This window comes from Gallus gallus, chromosome 1 (genome assembly GCF_016699485.2).
Source record: "Gallus gallus isolate bGalGal1 chromosome 1, bGalGal1.mat.broiler.GRCg7b, whole genome shotgun sequence".
Classification (NCBI taxonomy): domain Eukaryota; kingdom Metazoa; phylum Chordata; class Aves; order Galliformes; family Phasianidae; genus Gallus; species Gallus gallus.
In genome coordinates, this window is record NC_052532.1 from 46,616,610 (window position 1) to 46,638,058 (window position 21,449).

The 21,449-nt window shown below is 41.0% G+C and overlaps 1 long non-coding RNA gene across 2 annotated transcripts in view; it reads right to left on the reverse strand.

The window, feature by feature from the left end:
- Positions 1-1,359: 1,359 nt before the first annotated feature.
- Positions 1,360-21,449, reverse strand: part of LOC112533395 — a 43,138-nt gene continuing 23,048 nt past the window's right edge. Inside the window, exons 4-6 of one of the 2 annotated variants that reach the window (XR_005842153.2) lie at positions 7,175-7,450; positions 5,203-5,348; positions 1,360-1,862 (exon numbers count right to left, since the gene is read on the reverse strand). This is a non-coding gene — a long non-coding RNA (uncharacterized LOC112533395). Of the gene's footprint in view, positions 7,451-21,449 lie in introns of both variants that reach the window. The other variant, XR_005842152.2, reaches the window with a different exon arrangement.

The window sequence follows — 21,449 nt, forward strand, 5'->3', positions numbered from 1 at the left end:
AGGTCCCCGGTGTAGCAAGAGCCTACATTTTCTTTCAATCTGTATAATCACTATGTTTTTACCTCCACTGCTTTTCTCTCCACTTGTCTTCACTTGGTGTTGTCCCAGAAAGAAATTTAAGCTCAGATTTCAATCACCATTTCCTGCTTGGCTTGGCTGTTAATACTTTAGCAAAGCCAAAAACTTTGAAAAGAGCAAGCCAGATGGCATACAAGCTTGCAGACCTCTGCTATGATGCTGGTCATAGCTGAGGTACTGATGCCAATCTGTTGTGTCTTAATTGTCTAATGTGGCTACCTTGCAGAGAGTGCATAGGTCCCGATCCAGACTTGGGAAGCAGAAGGCAATGTATTTCCCAAACCAGAAGCCATCTGGCTTCATTTTGCACTGTGCAATAAGCATCTCAGTGTTCATCATCCCAAGTCTGGGATGACTTGGTCTTATTAAAGGCACTTCAAGCAACTATATGCTAGATATGGCTGGTACCAGCTGAAAAGTTAGAGAAATCAGCTAGTCACTTGGCTCTGTGGCAATGGTATATTCAACTCTTTGCTGTGAGATATTTTTAATTGTCCTGCTTCCCATGTCATCCATCTTCCTTTGGTTTGCAAGCCTCAGGTTGCTCATCTGCATCTATGAAAGGAGGTCAGTTTGGACACTGGCAACCTAGTTCAGCATCTGAGCCATTCGTTCCAGCTACATGAGTGTCACAGGTGAGTGTGTTGCAGACCACTTATGAACAGGACAAACAGAAGGTCCTTTATAGCAGTTGTGTAAGCTTTTGGGACAGACATCAGGCTTGCTGACAGTCCACATAGCTCACAGTATGGATAGAAATGAGATACCCTGGATGCACTGAAGGAACAATATATGTGATCGTCTCCGATGTGCTGTGTTGGCCAACAAAAGCAATCTCAAAGGTTGCCCTCTGCCCACCCTTCAAAAAGCAATACAAAGTGCTTGCCTCAAAGCACTAACACATACCTGAGGATCATAGAATCATAAAACTGCTCAGGTTGGAAAAGACCTTAAAGATCATCAAGTCCAACAACAACCTAACCATACTACCCTAACTCTAACAACCCTTTGCTAAATCATGTCTCTGAGCACCACATCCAAACAGTTTTTAAACACATTCAGGGACGGTGACTCAACCACCAACCTGGGGAGCCCATTCCAGTGCTTAACCACCCTTTATGTAAAGAAGTTTTTCCTGATATCCAACCTAAACTTACCCTGGCACAACTTGAGGCCATTTCCCCTCATCCTGTCACCTGTCACCTGTCACCAGTGAAAAGAGACCAACGCAAATGCCAAAAAGCTACCCGCACCTCCACTGTAAGTCAGTTAGTCGAGTGCTTAAGCAAAGGTTTCCAAACATATTCAAAAACATTGTTTATTAAGAGGAATAAACTTCTTCAGGTCCATCCAAAGTGCATTTAAAATACCTCAGCCTTACTCCTCAGGAAGGCCCCAGGATATCAGCTGTGATCACTCACTCCCGGGCAAGAGCTCAGGCTGCACAATGATGCCCAGGAGAGATGCTCTTCAGAGGACATCAAGAGGACCTCTGTTTCCGTTTGGCCATAAGGCTCTCTCCAATAGCTTCTCTTGGGGCTGTGCATGCAACACTGGTTTGACCTGTCTGGTGCTTCTTGTCTCTGCAACCATCACTGCTTCTCTGTTCTTTTTACAATTCTCAAGCAGGGACAGCTGCAGCATGGGAGGCTGCAAATCCCTCTCACAGTACAAATGAAGTACTTGCTTTTGTTCTGGCTGATGACAGACTCTGGTGTTTGCAGCAGAGGCTGATGGTATTTTCAGGCTTCTTTTCTGCAGGGCAGCTATGCTATTCCTTACAACTGTCAGAAACAAAATAGAACTGGTGGGTTGAGATAGAAGCTATTTACTGAGACAGAAGAGGAAAACTGAAGTGAATATGCAATGATCACAATACATATAGCAGCCATGCAATTACTCACCACCCACAGACTGACACCCAGTAACAACACAACTGCCATCAACTTGTGCCAGCAGCACAAGATCTCATCACCACTGGCTGACACACAGCAGCCCCCAAGCAGTGGCTACCCCACAGCCAACTGTCCACAGCTTTATGGCCTTCCATGTGGTGTCAGTGGTATGGAACAACCCCGTGTCTCATTCAGGTACTGTCCTGGCCACTCCTTGCCCCGCTCCATCATGGCGGCAGCTCTGCCCCACTGAATGGCCCAGCCCTGAGTGTGATCCCATCACTCAACAACACCCAAACATTGGTGTGCTACTAACACTGCTTCGGCTGAAATCAGGACAACAGTTCACCAAGTTATTACATATTTACTTGCAGCTGTGGTACAGAACATGTCAAAATGGTATACTAAGTAAAAATGATTATAATGGCCTGTCTCACTGCCACACCATTTAATCATAAGTTCTGAGTGCATGTGTGCTCCTCTTTAAGGAGTTTATGATATAATCAACCCATACTCAGATTGCTGGGCCTTTCTGGTTAAACTAAAGCCAAGATCATTCGTTTACGTCTATAAATTAACACGCCAGACAAAACAGAAACTAGGACAATTCAGTAAGTTAATGGGTTTGTAGATGTAACAAGCAATAGCATAATGAACAACTTGTCCAAAATCTGTGTGTTTATCTTCAAAGTAAAAGAAGCAGAAAATAATTAAAATAGCTCTCATAAAAGGAAAAAAAGTCTTGTCATTTATAGTTGTGCATTTACCCAATTTTCTCCACCGTACTTCCAGTCGTCATTCATTGTCTGGTATGACTAACATTTTGAATACTGGTAAAACAATTTCTCCTGGAAAATCCTTCCAATAAGATAAATGCTTGCCAGATTTTGAGACCTTTACTTGGTTTTCACTAATTTGGTTTCTTTCAAATAAGATTAAAAACAAAAACAAAAACACACACACACACAGAAAAAACCCAGAATATATTAATGACAGAAATCCAGAATTGCTTCTCAACCTTATATGTCATTTTGGGCAAGAGATAATTGCTTTCTACATATGTTTTAAGGAGTACTGCAAAGTGACAGCAACTGAGATTGTAGAAAAACTATCTTAAAAACACAGACCAATTAAAACCAACAAGATGCCAGTGGCACTCTTAGGGAATGACTGGTGTAGTGTCCCCCAGGCCCAACTCTTTCAGAAGTTCTCAGGGAAGAATGCTGGGGGAAAACTGACAATGTGAGTGATTTGCAATCTCATTCTCATGAAATGACTCATGTTCTTGAAGGCTAAAAAAAAGCTAGAATAAACTCAATGGGCCACAGAGCCAAAATGCAGTACAAATGAATTTCCATAACCACAGGCAGTAAAATCCTGTAGTTGGGAATATCTAACTTAGTCACGCAAAGTATTAAGCTACCTTTGATATAGGTATTGTGTATATGTAGAAAGAAATAGCACTTCCTTACATTTTTTACATATAATTTTTACGTGAAGAAACTTCAGGCAGAACTTAATCCACTACCATCCACTGAATTGCTGAATTTAATCTTTGGGAAAAAATGTCAAATTATTTTGTGTAAAACATATGAGTGAAACAGAAAAGATAGCAAAAGAGAACCAAAAACACCCCAAATCAAAGACTGATTGGGCTTGGTGGAACTAGAAATCTCTTCCAACCTAAATGATTCTCTGACTTTCCTGCAGTCTTAAAAAATCCAGAGTCAAGGGCTTCTTCTCCCCAGGCTTCACCAGAGGCTCAGAGGCTTTTTTTGCTTTTTTTTTTTAATTTTTTTATTTTTTGGTAGTCATTTCTGCAGCCTATCCCAGTTTACAGTTTGAGTTCTTTCATACAACACAGCTTGGTACTTAAATAATGAATATATAGCAACCTATTTAGTTTTGTATAGAATCCTTGAAACGCTGCATTAGGTCCTGGGCATGGTTTCAACTGCTAGGTTCTTCCTTTGACATCACTCAGTGCCACCTCCTTTTTCCTCTCCAGCCTCACACATAGGAAACTCTGTTGGGCTTGGCAGTAATTGAGCACCAAATGAAGGAGATTAATACAATCAAGCATAAAATATCAGTACCATTGAACAGAGAGGTCCAATTGCACTCCTGCTTTCAAACATGCTGAGTGTTTATGCCTCTGCAATATTTATTATTTATGCCTGATATTTTTTCTTGGTTTCCTCAGAAAGTCAAACTTTTACAAACATATGACGTCTGGGCCTTCAGACATACTTTCTCTTCTCTTTCCAAATAATTTTGAACCCTGTAGGCCAAACTCAATGGTATGAAACAGAGAGACAGTGGTCTTGAAAGATTCACCTTCAGTAAGAAGATGACTCCACTACTGTCTCTCTGGGGAAGAACTAAGGTGAACCTGCTTTGCCATATGGCTAGGGAAATCCCTGCCCCTGGCTCCTTCCCAGGCTTTCTACTAGCATCCTACTGGGGCAGAGCTTATAGAAAACTCACCTTTCCAGCAGGCTTGGATCACCAAAAGGGTAATGAGAAAGATTTTCCTTAGACTTACCATGGCAGATTTCATTTCCACGAACAATTTCATATTCTGGAAATTTTGAACAAGTGAAAAGAGCCATACTGGGCTTTTTTTCTTTTCTTTTTTTTTCCCAAAGAGGTTGCAAGGAACATAAGTAAAATAATTCAGACAAGATAGAAGATGTAACTTTTAGGCACATTCTTCCTAGGCCTCCAGGAGCATGATTTTATTTTAAACAGGGTATTGAAAAATGTGTAAGCAGGAGTTCATCCCTAATAGTTCCTTTGCCTCTCAGCTTGACTGCTCCTTGTATCATCCTTCAGCTTCTTTGCACCATCACAAGATGGAGTGTAGCAAATTACATCCAACAGACAGTCAACTCCAGATGCTAACAGCCACTAATTAGTAAAGGAGAGAGGGAGAATGCTGTTTGCCTACCTGTTGCCATAGTATTTAATAGACTTTGCTCTCCCAAGCCCCACAGTTTTCCATCCCTCCTGTTCCCCAGGTGCTGCTAGAGGAGAATAATGGTTCCCAAGCTGAGGTCTGCAGATCACAGATGGGCTGCAAAGCCACACTTTGAAAGGTTTCCTAATTGGTAGCTCATACGTATGTTCCTGGCTGCAGTAGAGTATTAATGCTGCCTCCCTGGCTGCATGAAAGCAGGTGCGTTTTTCAGCATGAGAAAGGCCCACATTAGGTCCAGCTGCTACTTACTGGTCTGAGAACAAACAGCAGAACAGTTCAACAGATGAATTTCTTGTTGAGAAGTAGTAAGTTGCTTCAAGAATAAAGTTGTATCCAGAGGCAGTACTTCAAAACTTCCCCAGTTTCTTTTAGAAGCTTTCAATTCTATGAAATCACTGCAAAATATTTATGTTACCACATACTTTTAAAACATACAGCATTTCTGAAACATGCAAATACTGTTTGTTTGTGAGTTTTGGCTTTTGCTTTGTGTCTGTGTTTGCTCAACACCCATTTCATACCCTGAGAAAGTGATATTTATTTGAAAGAGGCGTATTGCTGAAAGTCGAAGTAAATCTACCAGCTGTTGAGACTTCAAGACAGAGAAAAGGGGTAACTATTACTGCCGAGCCCAGTGACACCATGAAATCTTTCTTCTACAGAACTGGTTTACAGAGCAAAGATTTATTCATTTCTGTGTTAGGAAATTCAAAGACTGCCCTGTGTTCTGTGTTTACACACTGATGTTGGTCCCTGCTACTGCTTTCTATCCAGAAGAGGGAACTGTTTCAAACCCATTTCAAAATGCTTATCTTAATTGCATTTGCACAGTAGCGGGTATTTTGTGGGAAGCACTAGTCACAAATAAACACATAAAAAGACCAGCAAATCCTTAACAACTCTTATCACCAGCAAAAAATAGACAGCAGGTAACTTTATTTTATAAACCTGTTTTATTATTCTGAAGACATAACTATTATAAGCACTATTCCTACAAATGGAGTGCATTATATTTATCACTATGCAGGAAGCAATTTGTTCCTCTAATTTTTGAATGCATCAAATACCTCCCATTTCAGAGTGTATTTTGGTATTCCTGTGAGCAGGTAAAATGTTGCGCCACTTGAAAAGAATATTTTAAATAGCAGTTGCACAAAAAAGTGTAATCCCCTAAAATCCTGAGCAAATTTTCCTTCTATACTAAGTGGGTAATTATGGGCAAGACATGGCCTTCCTCCTCCAGCCTACAGCACAGTCTGGATGTGTAACTGCAGCTATTCCTGTCAGGGTAGGCACAGCAGTGCTCTTGGCAGTCAGAGCAGAGTATGGAGGGATTTCTGCCTATTGCCTTCCATTCTCTACCCCCCTTTTCTGCCTCCATTTCCATCTTTGTTGCATGATTATTTCATTCACTGCCCTTTGTCTTAGTGTAACTATCCCTTTATTCTTTCTTTCCTCTTCCTCCTGTTCCTCTTCACCTTTAGTTCTCTGTCCTTTATTTGCTCAACTTCCTCTATTTCATCTGGAAGTAAATCTGGGGGGTCTCTTGACAATGCGTCTTTGAAGGTACAAACGGTCACACCATGCGTTGTGTGAAGCCAAGGTGCATTGGCACAGGAATTGACTTTTCTGACACTGATTTTAAGAGTCAGCTAACACCCATACCTGATTTCCCCTAATCTCGGGGCCAAATGTCATCTGTGATATTTTGGTTTTTCAATCAGCTAGATTTGCTGAAAATGTTAGCTGAATTAAAGAAAGCTTACCTACTTTAACATCTGAACCAACAAGGAAATACTGGAGTATCACAGGAGATGTCTAGGCGATCACAAGTGCAAATCAGCCCTGCTCATCACAGCAGTAAAATCCATTAAAGAACATTTTAGTCAGTAGCTTTTCTCTGTGTTGAAAATCTCTAATAAACATTTATGGCTATGCTGACAAGCTGTCAAGAGAGAAGGAAACAGTATAAAATTCAGGTCATCTCTCCAAATTCCTGCCTGCAGCGAAGCTTTTCATGATGATGACAATGGCCACTCTGCAATGCCTCGGCCAGTTTGGGGACCAGACATGAGAAGATAGGAAAAAGATAATCTCCATTTCTTTTAATTACCAAGTGTCTGCATTCCTGCTGAAGAACATTCATGCAAAATGCCCCATGGGCTCTATCCTGGCTCACATACCCACTGAGAAGCAATAAAATTCAGCTGCAGATACATACCCATTCAGAAGATGATGACTTTTTACCAAGTTTCCTCATATAGCTACCAAAAAGTTAATTCCTTGGAGTCTTTCCTTCAGTGAAGCACCAACCTGCTCGCACTCCCACCTATTGGGTTACTGGAGATGCCATCTCATCAAGCCATAGTTGCGAGCCACCCAGTCTCATAGTGAGCTGCAGCATCATCCTGCTTGTGCCAGTAGCTCCCATTGCATCTGGCAGCTTAAGCCGCCTGTATGGTAGATATCGTTCTGCTGACCCATGCCTTGCAGTTGTCTTTGAAAAGAGGGGAAACATGCAAAGTTAAGGGAAAAAATTTTGGAGCATTGTGAGTGGATGTTTACAATGCAAAACCAAAATCAAGTCATGTTCTAACAGAAGAGGAGAAAACTTCTCATCTGATGATGCAAAGGAATCATTTTATGCTGCCTTTCTTTTTATGTTTTTTTTTCTTATCCTTACTGCATGAGCTCAGTTTTCAATTAAAATGTTTCACTTATTTCTGCTCACTACTTAGAAGTAAAAGGAATGCATTGTATCAATTAAAAAGAAAAAAAAAAAGCTTGACAAGCACGGGACTGTCGAAATTAGTTCATTAGGCTCCATTCAAATGATGTTTCTTGCTATGCTAAGCAACTAAAGTGGTTTAAGGCTTTTGAAATCTAATTGTTAATTGTTTGCCTTTTTTTTTTTTCCTTCTGATACATTTTTGCTTTGATAGTTTGGGAACACGGCGCTAATTGAAAACCTTTCAGAAGAACTCAGTCGCACTCTATAGTCTGCAAAGCAGAGACAGACATTTAAAGAAAGTGAAATGGAACACATTGGGGAAAGGCTGTTATTCATTACAGCAGGGATTTCAAGAACCACATGACCACCCATCTCCAAAATCCTCATTATCTGCCTGAAGTATCTTTCAAAGTATGTTTTCTCTATACAAGTTACTGGAAAAAGAAATCACAGGGACTAATCAGATACTCTTATTGTAGGAAATGTTCGATGGAAGAGAGGGAAAGGAGAAATGATCCAAGGGGTAAGAAGGGAAAGGGAAAAGAGTAAGAAGATGGAGGTGGTTATTTAAGAGGTCTAGAAAAAGGCAGAGCAGAACATGGAAGCTGAAAGGCAAAACCAAGGATGGAAGGGATGGCAACAGAGCAATGCAGACAGAAAGGGTAAAATGTTCAGTGTTTCATTGGGGGAGCAGAAGAGGAGAGAGAATGTTTGGAAGAAAAGTGTGCTTCGTAAAAAGCATCGCGGTTTTTTAGAACTAAAGATTGCTGACTCTTCCCAGGAGCTAAAAGGTTGAGTTGTTTCTTTGCAGTGCAGGTCCAACAGTTAGATTTGGGATACATGAGATACTTTCAAAGGCATACATGCAGTGTGAAAACACAGAAAAAGCCCTGGGTTTCTGAACAACTGTGTGCACCCATCGCGATGCTCTGCAACTGCCTTGTGTATAGAATAATCTGGTGTGCAAGGCAGGGTGTCTGTGCACAGTGAGGGAGTGGGGAGGGCATAGAGAAAGGACAGCAGGGATTCCTTCTTAACTTCAGAAGCATAACACACTCATTTTGTTGCATAACATCAGAAGAGCCAAACCTGACTATGCTGCCTCTGAAGGCATCCTGGAATTTAAAAAATAAAAATCGAAATGAAGAAGAGGAAAGAAAAAAAAAATAGTAAAGTGTGTACAGAAGGAAATGTTTTTAAATTGTTTCAGTTTTAATTATTTCAAGTTGCTGTGCCTAACCCAAGCAAATGCAATCTAGAAACATTTTCCCCTTTAACACAGCGTTCCATGTTAATCTGCTATTCTCTTCACTATACGGTGCTAATGGATACACCATCTAGTGTGCTTTATGGTACATTTAAATCAGACATCTGGAGAAATAGCCATCATAGTACTTATCTCTAACACCTATTGTAAAAACAGATTTAATAAAATGAGAACAAATAACAGTGCTGGCAATTACGTTTATCATGTGTGTTCTGGCAAGAAAGGTCAAAAGGTTGTCGGTCTGTATATATATGAACTGATTTTCTCTAACACAGTTTCTCACCTGATTTCCCATAGGTTTTTAGAGGCTTTTTGTCTGAGGGGGCAGGGGGATGGAAAATTGGGTTAAGCCACAACATGCTAGAAAATAGTTGTGTAATTAATACAAGAGTCTGGTCCCCCTACCAAGCAGCCAAGAATCAAAGAGAGAGCCAGTCAGAGTCTCAGAAGAGAAAAACTTCAGCAATTGCAAAGACTTTACAGGCATACGCAGATGTGGACAGGGCAGCCACGGCCTCAGCTGCTGCACGTTACGAGTACATCAAACTTCAGCTATAATTGTAATAAATTTTTAGTTACAGATCTATTGCAGGGAACATCACTTTATAGGATTAAATTCAGGCATGAAAACGTGGCAGTGTTTTGCAAGACTGTTTCCCTTATGTACACACTCTAATTCTGGAAGAATGCCCTTTTTCCAATCAATATTAACTCAGCATCTCTATGGAGCATTAATCCAGAATAGCTATCATAGCTAAGTTCCTCTGTCAGGCATTCCCTAAACAGAAGAAAGCATCTTTTCTTATAAATTGCAAAGAACGTGTGCTTCTTCCATATACTGTATCTTAGTGAATTTAAGCCCTCTACCTGATAACCCATCTGGAACACAAACTCTTGGTGATTTCACTTCCTTATCTGATTTTAAAAAAATACCATCAATCCTTGTATTGTACAGGCCAAAAAGTATCTTTTGGCCTCTGGAAAACATAAACTAGTTCCTAAAAGAAATATTCCAGCAGTCTAGCCTACAGGTACACAAGGTTTAATTACAAGTTGGAGGAACAATTAAGGGAATTCAAAAACAAAACAAAGCAAAAGCCCTTCCCAGAAGAACTTTGTCTAGCATCTGTGCTACTCTGAACTTGGTTCCTAAAATGGTTTTGACTGTCATTTACGGATTTTTGAAAGTTATAGTCTATCTTAATATCCCCTTATACAAACTAGGCAAAACCAGACTGTTATTACACAGACGCCTTATTCAGATGGAGCTCATGTTTCTTGAGAATAACTTTTTTTTTTTTCTTGATTTTACAGAAAGGAGGCAAAAGAACTAGATTAAACTTGTGGAGAATTCTCATTGTTGCAAGGAAACATCCTGGAGGACGAATGAGCTATTGACATTCTCTCCTGAAGCAAGAAGCTGTCCCAGGAGGTCCATAAGAAACAAGAAATAACAACAAAGACTGAAAAATAAATTGATGAAACCAGAGATGACTGCAGACCTGCAAATAGCTTTTCACACTGTTGCAGTTACTGTTTGAATTGAATAGTTTAGATTTGCAAATTGATGGAGAAATCCATTCATTTCTTAAAATAAAAAAATTGTGTGAAGAGCAGATTTTACATTAAACCCAACTTTAAAATAAATACCAACGCTTATACTTAGTCTCAAAATCATACCTTGTGCTGAGAGGACAAACCATGATATAATTCAAACAATAGGGTTTAATACTTCAGCTGAGGTTCATTGTTTTGGTGCTCACAAGTTTGGTTTCTGATGTTTTGTATAGGATTAGATTGTAAATCACTAAAGCATGTTAATTAGCTTCCCTCTGACCCGCTTTACATCAATGCCATGTATCAATACTCCTTGGCTTGGTTTATTAATCTTGCATAAGGTCCATTTACAACAGTGAAAAGTCTAATTCATTACACAGAGGATCAGCAACATTAAAGATCATTACACATACAGGTGTATTTAAACATATGTGCCATTACTGCAAATTTGGGAAATCAAAAGAGCTTGTAACTATCGAAGCCTTCAGCAGACATAAAACACAAATATTTCATGAAGATTATTCAAAACCCAGCAGTGATTAAACCACGTAGAGCCGTGTCCTTGGTGAAAGCTGCTGTCATGAGCACTCCTTGCTCTCCTCGCTGCAGGCTGCTGTTGGTGCGCAGGCTCAAGTCAGAAGCTTCAGAATCACTACAAATATTTCCCTCCCTATAAAAGGCACCCTCACATGAGAAATCTTCTCGACATCCCAAAATATTACAAAGAAACAATAATTATAGCTAATTACTGACTCCCGGTACACTTATTTGCGGTCTACAATTTCCAAAGATTGAATAGAAGACAGGTGCATAAAATAGGCTTAATGAGAACACCAGAAAATAGTTGCCTTAGCTGTAAATTACCACTTTAATGTGCTGTATTTTATTTTTAAAAGTAAATGTGTTGCTCATAAAAGATATAAAATTAGTAGGGCTAGAAACTGAGTTCTTTTATTCCACCCCAGAAAAGGTACAACATATCACCAGTGGTACTGAAAGCTCACTAATGATATAATATTAATATTCCCTAATACCTGGTGGGGCAAATGAGTCTTGCTTGGCATTACTCTTGAAGAGTTTCATTCACCATCTATATTAGGTGTAAACATCATCATTTCTACCACGGTGATCATTTTTCCCTCCCTATCTCAGCAACTCCTTCCTGGTTTATCTTTCATTTTGGGCTTATCCCTCAGGCGAGGATAGCGTCCATTTTTGGCTCTTTCCTTCCAAGGAAATTCTTCATTCAGTGTTATGTTTCTGCCTCTCCCCTGCCTCAAAGAGGGGCCCCTTCCTTCACAATGCATAATTTCCTTTGTTATTCAGTGGCCCATATAAGAATTGGACTTCTTCTCGGGGCTCTCACTTTCAGGCTCTTCCTCTGTCACTTAGCAAGGGACAAAGCCTTCTGACTGCACATCTGTGCTTCCTTCTCCTCCTCGGCACTGAACACAAGCTGCTGATGTAGAGGGAAGCGATTTCCCTCTGTCTCCTGCCTTTGTTGTGCCTCATTTTGCAGGCTCTCTCTGACTGCCAGCTAGATGCCGGATCAGACAACGTAAGATGAGAGGCAGAAGCTGAAAGCAAAAAAAGCTTTAACCTGTGTTGGGAGGCTTGCCTTTCAGCTGCAGATAATTCCTCCTTGCTTTCCTCCTTCTCCTGTTTGAGCACTTCTGCAGCCTCAGGTCAGATCTGTAGATGCTAAAACCCAACCTCAGCAAGTGAAGTCCTGGGACAAAACACTCTCTTGTCTTCCAAGGATAAAAACATGTTTTGACCACCATAATTCAAGCCAGACTCGAAAACACATCCTAAGAGATGGAACGAAAACACATCCTAAGAGATGGAAGTCTTCAATTTTATCAATGTTATCAGCCATGCCGAAACTCTTTTTTGTTGTTGTTTTTTTTTGGGGGGGGGAGGGTTGTTTGTTTTTTTGTCCCTCTCTGGAGCAAGGTGCTAGCATCTCCTGGAATTCTCATGAAATCACTGCATAGCTATAACCTGCTCAGTGACCTGCACATCACAAGCATGTTCCCTTTTCTAAGGCAAGGACGGAGCATCCTAAGATGTAGGAAGTACTGCCTCACAGTCTCTGGCTTACAGAACTGGCACTGCACTGAGCAACCAGAAAAACACTATACTTGTACACAGGTTTATGCCAATATGTAATACAGTCCTCAATAAAACAGCAGCAAAGAATTGCCAGGACAATTATGGAGACTGCAGCATGGTTTAGTACATCCAGCTGTGTCACACATACACCTGGGTGCTTAATGTAGCTGCAAGTCTTCCACATTAATGATGATGCTGGATGATTCCTGAACAACACAACATCTGTAAAACTGCATAAAACTGAGAAAAATAAAAGTCCTTAAAACTTCTGGTGTTTTGTGGATGTAGGTATATATTCACACATGTGCTATTTCTCCCCCAAATAGATTCTGTCTCAGAATAGTAGGCACTTGAGATTTACTTTTCTTTTAACACCCTTTCCTGACTATCAACACTGCTATGATACCTCTGAATTTCACTTAACCAGTCAGATTTAGAATTCCATTTTCTCCATCTCCCATACATACCTGCCATTCAACATCTCCCTCCCTCAGCATCGGCAGCAATGAATTATGTTCTTTTAACTATAGGTAACCTTTCTTAAATTCTTATACTTAATTGAAATTTCCAGTCCCTTTTAAATTGCATTCTGTCAGGATATTTAATTGGTCCTAAATTTTAAAGGTCTATATTCAACTTATGGTATTCAATAGATCCCAAGAGTCTTATTGCTGGCAGCAAGAACTGTCTCTTTGCCTGGTATGTACTCGGGCTTAAATGATATCTTTCTAATTGCTTTTTTTCCTCTAACTTAACTTTGATTGAAGAAAAAGTCTGAATTGCAATTTGGAAAATAAATTCCTGTCCTAACTCCTTTGACCAGACTCCTGCAGCTTACAGATTAGTGCCTGACCAATAGTTTGAATGCGTTAGAAATTCTCATTGCAAGGAAGATGTATGTCAAAAATGTGTACTGTGTTTCCAATCTGCTTTACAGAGGTTATATGGGTCTATATGGGTCTATCTGAAACAGATCTTAGAGCGTGTGAGATATTTTATAGGTGCAAGGACTGCTAATAATCCAAGAGTATTCTCTTGCTTCAACTATTACACAGCCATTCTAGATCTCTAATATACTCCTTGCCATAATATCTTGTTGCTAAACACACACTGTCTATAACAGTTTCCCATGTGAAAGCAAACCAAATTCAGATTCATCTGGACTTCATTTCAGGACATACTTTCCAGATGTCATTGTCTCATATTTCTGATCTCTTCTATCAGCTGTCACAAATGTGGGAAATCTGTCCTGTCCTGAAAGATTCCATGCACCTGGGAAAGGCTATTGGAGGCCCCTCAGCTTCTACAGGTACAAATACAAGTTTGAAGCACGGGGATTGTCCCATTATGCTCCAGAGGACTCTGAATGTGAATGTAAATACACGGGGAGTTGTAGAGGGATCTCAGTGGCCTCGGGTTTGAGGAGGGCCCCCTCAGGATGAGGGTGAGCATGGTCTTGGCCTGGCCACACACTAATGAAGTGCTGTGTCAGGGCCTAGTTATGTGGAACAACTTTTTCAATGCTATTGTGCTTTACTGCCTGTTTTACTTACAATGCTAAGGGCATTTGTACATTTTTTCTATTTTTAGTACAGGTGACCATCAGGATGGAGAGCTGCCTATAGGGAAGGGTAAGGGCTATAGGTACAACAGAACTTAACACCAAATGCTGCACTAGGCTTTTGAATCTGACCTTCTGTATGTTGTGAACCCACAAAATGCCACTCCAGTCATCTGTAAACAGCCTGTAGACTCTAACTTTGCACGTCCCATGGAAAGCCACACTGTGAATCATAGAATTTGAGAGGCCCTGGCTACCCAGGGCTGCCAAGGGAAGGACGGATTTAGAAGGAAGCATCCACAGCAGTGGCTGAACCATGTCCCAGGCTGCAAGAGGCAAGTCTCTTGCTCCTCCTGCCTGCCCAAACAACGAGCCATACTTCTCTGCAGCAAGCACACCAGACACGAGAAAAATGTGTATAGCCAACAAGAGCAGCGCAACAGGGAAATCTGCTTATTTACCTTGCAGGTGAACATCTGAATCTGTGCTTTCCATGACGATTTTTGTCCACACGTGGAGCTGGGAGTATCAGGGCCCCAGAGGGAAGGGGAATACAGAGAGGGTCAGGCATTCACAAGCCCAAGGTCAGGAACAAACACCCCAGCCCACCTCCTTCTTTCATCAAAAATCAGAGCCAAACATTTTAAAATTGGGTATTTTATCAGACAATTTTAAACAGCAGCTTGGGTTTGAGGTAGGCACATGAAGGAAAAAAAAAAAAAAAAGGAATTAATTTCTCTCTGCCTCCTCCATGTGCCACTCAGGAGTTGTTTCAAATAGGATTATTTTGTCATTCAAGTTTCAAGGTTAAGATTTGCTCCTATTTATGACTGCAACTCTGAAATCCTTCAAACCAGTAAACTATCACAGTAATTCCAGAAACAAAGGATGCATAATGAAAAAACTGAACTGAGAATTGAGAATCCTGTGGGCCACGAGGAGTGGAATATATTAACATTCACCTCTAAATGCTTTCCTCGGTAGCTTATATATTAAAAATATAATAAAAAAAAATATCCTTGAAGCATCTGTGAGAATGCGTGTTGGGCTCCTTTTGAGAAACACAAATTACTCTTTTTATTTCTTCTCTGCAAGGGCTTTCAGCAGAACAAAAGCCCAGTAAATAGTGATGAATGGCTCTTCCTTCTCACTGGGGGAGCAGCTTTGGAGAGCCCACATGCTAATCCTGCCCTTACCTGGTTGAAAGATAAATCGTGGGGTGAAATTCTCTGACTTTCAACCCTACCAACCAACCTCCTCTGGCTGCAAGAGGCACTTCTGTGCACATCTGATTTGTTAGAGCATTTTGTTTTCCTCTTTCATTTTTGCCTTTGAAGAGGGAGCAAATTGCAACTACCCATGCCTGTTATTAAGACCTGAAGAGAAAATGTTTAGATTAAAGATTGTACAAACATTCAAGCAGCAGTGTAATAAGCTCCATTTGGGAGGCAATGTAGCAAGTTCTGTATTTTTTATTTGCTTCATTACTTAAAACTAAATAACAATTGCTGGTTTTATTGCTGCCACTTAACAATGCTGGGGTTTTCTCTGTTGGTGTTGAAATGTAGTATGATTTCAAATTTTTTTCTCCTTGACATTTTACTCTACTAGTTTAATATTGATCAACAGCTACATATTGTAATCCCTGCTTTCTGCAAGCTGTAACAAAGCATGAAAACACAAAAATAACTCTAGAGAAAGCCCATCCACAGTGTTCTTTATTGTAAAAGAAGGCTTACAGCTGAGACTACTATATCCCTCAGGCTTTATTTCACTTGTTACCTTGAGTGAATCACTTAATGATGGGAGGCGAGCCTTTGCTAAAAGGTGATTTGGTGATTAAATATTTAGACCAACATTCTAACCAAGTATACTTATTGCCTCTGAAAAAGGACTGTAAAAAAGAGCCATCTTCCAAAGCTACTATTTTGAACTATGTTGGAAACAGGTAAGAATAAAAGACCAATTTTATCATCTGCCCATTTGTCTGTCTATACATTTCTGTCTGTTTACTTCTCAGAGGCTCATTTCTGTAAAATTTTGTCCTCAGAAAGAAAATAACATTTTTTTTAGTCAGAAATGGTTGGGGTTTTTTGGGTTTGGTTTTTTTTGTTTTTTGTTTTGTTTTGTTTTGTTTTGTTTTGTTTTGTGTGTGTGTGTGTGTGTGGTTTTTTGGTGGTGTTTTTTTTTTTTTCATCCAATACTTGCCATAATCTCAAACATTTAAGTGAAGATGCTGTCAGAGATGCAAGCCTGGGCTTCGGTTATTAAATGGAGTGTCCTGAATTTTTTCAGGCAAAATGCTGCAGGTGACCAGTGGTCAGTTTGTGCTCTTCGTGACCCTCTGAGACCTCCAGAGTCAGCAGCAATTTCTTTATTTTCATGAATGTTGGATAAATGAAAAAATGAAATTCCAATATGACCCCAGTTAGCTAGGGGGCTGGGGGAGAAGAAAATATTTCTAGTTCTCTTACTGCCTTCTTGTTGCCTGGGACCATAGGTGAGATACCAGATGCACACAGTGAATGAGGCCATGTGGGTGCTGGGAGGAGGAATAGTGTCAGCACATGTTGCCCCAACCATGCTGCAGGGCTGCAATGCCTGGAGGGAAAGGAGGACTCATTCTTGTAGGAATTGAGGGAATGCAGCCAGCTACGGGGGGCTGATTTTGACATAAATTACTTAGCAGGAAAGAGACAGCTCTTTTGGGGTAGTTTGTTCAGAAATCAGAATTTCTGAAATCTTGCAACTTCGGGCAAATATTTCAGAAGGCTCACAAGGTCCCTCAATCTCCATCTCAAAATTTCAGTGCCGATAATACCCAACATCTTGTAACATCCTGTCACTCTCTCCCTTTGCCTATCCCTGTTTTTAAAAAACATGAGCTTTAGACATGCAGGTTTTTTTAATCTATAAAACCATCTGTGGTTTTTGTTTTTGTTTTTTTTTTCTCAGTGGTACCTTTTCAATTACATTGGTGTGTCTGTCTCTTGATGTTGATAATGTTGTTGGCAGCTTCTCTTGAAGTCTCCTATGAGCATACGTTGAATGACAGAATTGTGGGGGGAAAGAAAAGGAAGTGCAAAATGAGTACAGAACTGACTGTTGTAGCCTTGCGCACACAGAAGAGATTTGATTCTTGGTCAACTTTTCTTCAGCAGCAAAATTTTATAAACAGAAGATTTTGCATAAATGGACAACCTCCTCCTGGTGAATTCTTCTCTGTCTTGCACCAGGATCCTCAAGAAAGGCCTCAAAGCACAGTGCAGCTACTGTGATGCCATTGTCAGTTGTGCTGACAAATAAGTCCCTGGGACGCTATCGCAACCTTTGAAGAGGAAGACCCTTTCACAGGCCCTTTGACATCCCCTGAGGCAGGGGATGCTCCTAGAATCAGTTTTATAAATAAATAAATAATGGAAAATTAACAGCTAAGCTGCCATGTCATCCTAATATTTATAATACCTCCCGAGCTGTCCCTCTACATGTGCAGTCTTTCCTATTGCAAAGAGTAGATCAAGTGACCCAAAACCACTTAACTCCCATACAAAGGACAGGCATTGCTTTATTTCTCCCATCCTGCCAGGAAACCACATTACTGCTTTTCCTGGAAGATCACTGCATATGTTCCTCCAGTGCATAAACTGTGCGGGTTGTATATGGAGCAGTTAATCCCCCAGTTAACCTCTCTCGCTCCTTCTGCCATAACAGAATAGGCCTCAAGATCAGGAGGCCAGGGAATAGGATGGTGAAGCAGCCATCAGCTTCAGAAATATATTCTGCTGTACTCTGTTCTGTTCTAATCTCTGCCATGCCATGACATCTCCATGCCATCCACTCTGTATCTTCAACCCAGTGACTGAACTCTTCCTGATCAATCTTCCTTTAGCCTCTGGCAAAATGAGCAAGTCAGGCACCTCCAGCTGGACCAGAAACGGTGTCACAGCTTGGCATAGACAGGGACAGTGAATGTGCCCAGAAGAATAACTAAGCATCACTAGCACCAACGATCCCTTTTTCAAAGGGCAACAGAGGACAAATCTCTTCAGTGTCTTTCCTCCCAGCACTCCCATGGCAGGAGCAGGCTGTGGGGTCTCCAGCTGCACACAGCCTGCAGGCAACATGTGTCCTGCCCAGTGCTGAGTCCCTGCTTACCCTGCTGTCCCTGCAGCACCATTGGCTCAGACAGACATTCACTTCTGGACCTGCACGTTGCTCCAAGCCCATCTCCTTGCCACTCCTGGCACTTGAGGAGTGTCTCACTGGGGCTCTGCCTGCATTTGCCGTGGCAAGGCATATTCAGTTCTCTGAGGAAATAATAAACTAGCAGTAGTTTGTGTCTTCAGCTGGCTACATGCAAGTGGAAACATAGGCAGACAAGGGAAAATCTGGACCATGATTTCTGCCTTTGGTATCTCTCAGTGTCCCATAACATTTGTGCTGGATGAAAGGAGCCTGGGGCTGGATGAATGGGCAGGAGGTCTCTCCATGCTCTCTACCTCTATGTGGCTCTCCCTTTTTCTCCCCAGTATGTGTAATAAACTTAAGAAACACTTTCTATTTCTTTAGCTAAGAAATAAGACCATTCTCTCAGGCATGTCCTTTGTCCCATCCCACAGTCTTCAAACTCAAGAGGCACAGGAAAGCCAGGCTTGTCTCATGACAGCAGGGACTCACAGAGAGTTTCCAAGTCATAGAATCATAGAATCATGAGTTGGAAAGAGCTTTTAAAGATCATCTGGTCCAACTTCCCTGCAATGAGCAATGATGCCTACAGCTGATTAGGGTGCTCAGAGCCCCTTCAGCCTGACCTTGAATGTCTCCAAGAATGAGGCATTCACCACTTCTCTGGGCAACCCGTTTCAGTGCCTCACCACCTTTACTGTAAAAAAAACAAACAAACAAACAAACAAACAAAAAAAACTTTTTTCTCGTATCTCCTTTGTTTTACTTTGAAACTATTTCCCCTTGTCCTATCAGAACAGACACTGCTAAAGAGTCTCCCCTCTTCTTTCTTGTAACCCCCCTTTAGATACTGAAAGGCTGCCACTGGATCTCCCCAGAGCCTTCTCTTCTCCAGGTTGAACCACCACAGCACTCTCATCCTGTACTCATACTGGAGGTGTTCCATCCTTTGGATAATTTCTGTGGCCCTCCTCTGGATGAGCTCTAAAAGGTTCATATCTCTCCTGAGCTGAGGACTCCATATCTGGATGGAGTACTCCAGATGAGGTCTCACCAGCACAGAGCAGAGGGGCAGGATTGCCTCCCTCAATCTGCCACCCATGCTGCTATTGATGCTGCAAGGGCAGAATTCCTCATGCTGCAATGTAGAAACTCAGAACATCATTAAGAAAGTGGCTCAGGCATCCTTATCTGCCCCCCAGCAGAGATGAAGGAAAGGAGCAAGCCTGTGGGGTACCTACAATTCACAAAGACACTTCAGTTGTCCCCCATATTCACAAATTCAGGAAGTATAGCAACTCCTCTCCAATACACATCAATAGCACAGTTGAATGTTATTCAAAGCTACTGCGGTGTCCTAAAGAATACAGCTGAGATGGGTCTCCTGAAGGACAATCACACATTAGCCTGCACTGCTGCAGGTGGGATGCATGGCATACATCTTATCCATGCATTGCCAAAAAAAATCTACAAAAAGAGATCAGCAAAAGAGTTTTGGCAAATTAACAATTCTACTCCATTATTTTCTCTCAGAAATTGCTATACAACAGAGCAATTTCAAAAGGTAAGTAGATTACGGTCTTCTTCCCTTAATAGGTTTAAACTTAGGTAACCATTCCTCCCTCTTACATATTCCAATGTATAAAAATAAAATAAAAATAAATGGAAAAAGATGAATTAAAAAATGAAGGCATTCAAATAATGCCACAGTGATCCTCAGCCGTTCCCTGAGGCAGTGGATGCCACCATCTTGTGTCCTAATATCTAGGAATAGCTCTTAGCATCTACTAAAATGCAGTGCTCTTCTTTACACTCAGCCAGAGCAATCTATACATTAACAAGTTGCTTCCTAAAAAACCTTATCTAAACAGGGTAGTTTAAAATCACAGTAATTGCAAGCAGGGGCTGACACACTGTCTCCACAGTAGTCCAAGGAACAAGCCCTTTTTGCTAGACCAATCAACAAAAGAGAGGCCCTTGTTCTCCTGGCAAATTTAGAGTCGTTGCATCACACCACTGTCACAGCCTTTTTCCTTACTTCCCATTCACCCCCATCGTTTAGCTTTCTGAACCGAAAGATTCAACTCCCCTCATAGATATCAGAGTAGAGAATTTCAACCCTTAAGCTGATGTCATGTCTTCAAACACCTCTCTGATCTTTTCTGACAATATCGTTGTTACAAATCTGCAGTTGTGTAGTTTGCAGTCATGTATTTAATTGGAACTTGCTGATTTAAATCCAGCTTCTATCTGCATGCCTGTCATTGTAGTTCCACAGTTAATTGTCAACACATACACAGTTGCTCAGCAGTTAACAAAACTGATTGTGCCAGCACAAATTCATTTAAAAATTCATTAAAATCAGGATCATTAATGTGTTACACATTTCTGTGCAGCCTGAAAACCTTTTGCTGGCACAGCATAATGCTGGGCAAAAGAAGCCCTGTGCTGCAGCTGCTCTAACCTTGCTAACTGCAAAACCATGCTCCTAGCTCTGACACGATATCCACCAACACGAAGAGCAGATGAGACATCTTGTATTTGTGGGTGCAGAAGGTCAGGAGATGGAGCGTTTTTCTGTAACAGATACTTGCAGTTGGTTCTTGACAGGGATTTTAACAATGTTCTTCTGGCAATCATACATCTAGTCAAAAAAACTGAAAAAGACAAGTGCATAAAAGCAAAACTCTTCAGCCTGTCCATCTGCAGATAAGTGGCTAAACTCGTTCTGGTTTCAGCAGTGCAGACTCACCCTAACATTACTGATTGTGGGATACAGGCTCTCCTCCACTGGTGGAGTCAAAACTCAGAGTACTTGATTCCATAAAATAGTATTTTGTCTGCTAAATTGAAAATTCTCCCATTTGAAAGAATTTCTCCAGACTGATTTGATAGTGCACATTACTCCCAGAGTGCCGATAACTCCATTTAATTCCCATCTTCTGTTCTATAGGGCCTAGGCAGATGGATAATGAAATCCTAGGAAACAAGTCTGCCATTTTCTAAAGGCAATGTTGTACCCCCTGGCCTAACAGAGCCAGATCGGACAGCATGGGGAAGACTTCACAGAACAAACAATA